The sequence below is a fragment of the Halyomorpha halys genome, unplaced genomic scaffold (assembly GCF_000696795.3).
Source record: "Halyomorpha halys isolate HHAL.00 unplaced genomic scaffold, Hhal_1.1 Scaffold51.1, whole genome shotgun sequence".
NCBI classification, from domain to species: domain Eukaryota; kingdom Metazoa; phylum Arthropoda; class Insecta; order Hemiptera; family Pentatomidae; genus Halyomorpha; species Halyomorpha halys.
This window is the reverse complement of record NW_027108122.1, coordinates 259,294-261,992: the sequence shown is the minus strand read 5'-3', so window position 1 is coordinate 261,992 and position 2,699 is coordinate 259,294. Positions and strand designations below refer to the sequence as shown.

Sequence of the window (2,699 nt, the reverse complement as noted above, 5' to 3'; positions counted from 1 at the left end):
GGTCCAGATAGGTCGGAGTATTGTCTTATAAATTAGTAGTCTATTAAAAACTAAAGATATTATTTACTGGTTAAAAATGTTCTTATTATGGAAAATATTTTGACAAAAATGATATTTTCTATATGGTGTACGATTTTTTTTTTAAATTCAAATTTTATATTACTAAAGTTTTACAACCTCAAAACGACTTACGATTATATAAACAATACATCTAGTTTTTAAATTAATATGTACTATTCCTTTTTTTTAATGGTATACATTACATAAGAAGTAAATCGAAAACATAGGAGTGTTAACTGGGAGCAGTAGAAAGTTGTCCCAGAGTGGAATTTTCTTGACTAAAATTAATTACCGGCTACTAACTGATTCCCTCTAAACTGAGAATCCAATTAGACTTGCAAAGAGCTTCTAAACTGGACCACCCCCTCCTTCACTTAATTATATTTTACCATTTCCCAATTAGGGTCCATCAGTCTGTTATAAACACAGTATTAAAAAAAAAAATCAAGAAAGAAGAATTCTATTTGTAATTTACAGAATAAACTGGGATAATTACATCAAAATGATTCAGCATTATGCATATCTACTTGCCATTTTAAATTTTTAGAACACATAAGACATGTTCTAAAATTGTACATGTCGATGGGATACTTTACTTAGGCGCTGTGTACATTTTCACTTTATGAACATTACGATTTAAGAGTCTCTCTTTTAGGAAAATTACAAATTTCTAATTACTTTCTCTAAAAGAGAGAACCTATAATTGTATTTTTGTTGAGTCAGTGGAAATGTAAGTAGGACCACAGCGAAGTAAGCCATCGATATGCAACGTCTAATCAAAAGCGTCACAGCGTACTTATTTTAATCGGTCTAAATTTCGCTGTTACGTATTTTCCTCTAGTATTGCCAAGAGTGTAAACATATTATATGTACAAATAAAAAATCGGATTTTTGTTTAGTAAGTATGAGTTTCAAGAAACATATTTTTAAATATATAAATGTAAACATCCGCCTCTGCCCCAGTTAGGGACTAGGAAAATATCATCAACGATAATTGTTGACAATATTTAATGAATAATTTTAAAAATTGTATTCCATTGCTGGATGGATATTTCAGGTCTAAAATTTGATCTAATTTATGAATTAATACGTATGATGTTTTAAGGGTATTCGTTTATTCCCAGAACTTGCTTTATTGATGAATATATGATCCCTAGTACGATAGTCTATACCATTTCTTTTTTATTATTATAATATATTTAAATGAATTTATTGAGACCCTTAAAGGAATTAAATGGCAGTGAACTAGTACTTATACAAATGCCAATTCAGTACAAATCTAAATAAAAATCATCAACCAACTTTCACTCACTATAAAAATAGAAATTCATTGTGGTGATAATAATGAATATCAACTTTATTCCTGCCGAGAATAAAAAAGTTTAATAAAAGATAACGAATTTGGGTTCATATGAATGCTGTCGAACGATCTCGGATTTTCTTTTCACTAATTTGTCAATTTTTTAAATATTTAGTATTCATCTTTTGTTTATTTTTTAACCATAGGAACTGGTTATTTATTTCAAATGAAGTATAATAAATAAATAAAAGGTATTTTAGTGGAATATTTATTAAAAATTCTTCTCATTAAAGCTCTGTCAACTACGCAACGAGGATAATACGTATCTGATACTGAAGCACTCTTAACTGTAACTTTATTTACTGAATTTAATGAAAATCTTTTGAAAAAATACTAAAAAGTGCAAAATCTATTCTCACACTCCACTCCCGCCCTCCGTGGTAGCCTTACTTATCTAACTTTTCAAACAGACAATTATAACGAGTAGGTTGGTCGATATATGACATGTAAGAATCTCACAAAAGAAGAGATCATAAAACAAAAAAGGCAATCCTTCCCGGCTAGGCCTGCCCCACTAAGACCCTAAGAACCTACCTTCCGGTAGGAAGATTAGAACAACTTTGGCGTGACTTAGAACAAGGTTATATACTTCTAAAGGGATAGATTATTAGGATAAGCATAGAGAATCTAAAACATATTGCACAGTTCATCAGATATTTAAGTCTAGCTAAGAGTTCACCCTTAAATCACTATACAGCCATAATCAAAGTGGGGGATACGATTGTGGTGAGGACTAAGAGATGATAGGTTTTTAGTTGAAAAAATGGTCAAAAAGATTTTGTGGATTAGTCTACTTTATGCATTATTTTTAAAAAATGATTTATTTAACTAACTCTTGAATTTAACGATCAAGGATTATTTATTGATCGCTTTCTTCCTCGTAAACATTTTCTATTTCACAAGAACATTCACCTTCTTCACCTCCTAGCTCATCCTCCCACATCTCCATCACCAGATCGTCACCCTTATCTCTCAGGTGATCTGTGATGGGGTTTTCATAGAAGCTAAGAATAGTTCTAAGTTTTTCGTTTCTCTTTTTCAAACGGTACACCTGTTGCTTCTTCCAAACAATATCATTCTTCAGTATAAAGTAGTTAGGAGCATTTATTTTACCTCCAGCAAAATGTTTTCTGACATAGCTTTTTTATAGATCAGGAAAATTATAGTTTTAACTGTAATACGTATACGTACTGATTAGATATTGCACTTATTATAAAATACACTATGTATAAAATAAGTTAAATGTAGTGTGACCAACACTGTCATTCAATTGATATTA

At 30.3% G+C, this 2,699-nt stretch overlaps 1 protein-coding gene and 1 non-coding gene across 4 annotated transcripts in view; one reads left to right on the top strand and one right to left on the bottom strand.

Moving 5' to 3' along the window:
• LOC106691081 (uncharacterized) overlaps positions 1-2,699 on the top strand; it is a 597,463-nt gene that overhangs the window by 478,532 nt on the left and 116,232 nt on the right. The window lies entirely within an intron of this gene.
• The window catches only part of LOC106691093 (uncharacterized), an 8,406-nt gene continuing 7,967 nt past the window's right edge, over positions 2,261-2,699 (bottom strand). Inside the window, exon 3 of the transcript XR_010843195.1 lies at positions 2,261-2,559. This is a non-coding gene — a transcript (uncharacterized protein). The remainder of the gene's footprint in view (positions 2,560-2,699) is intronic.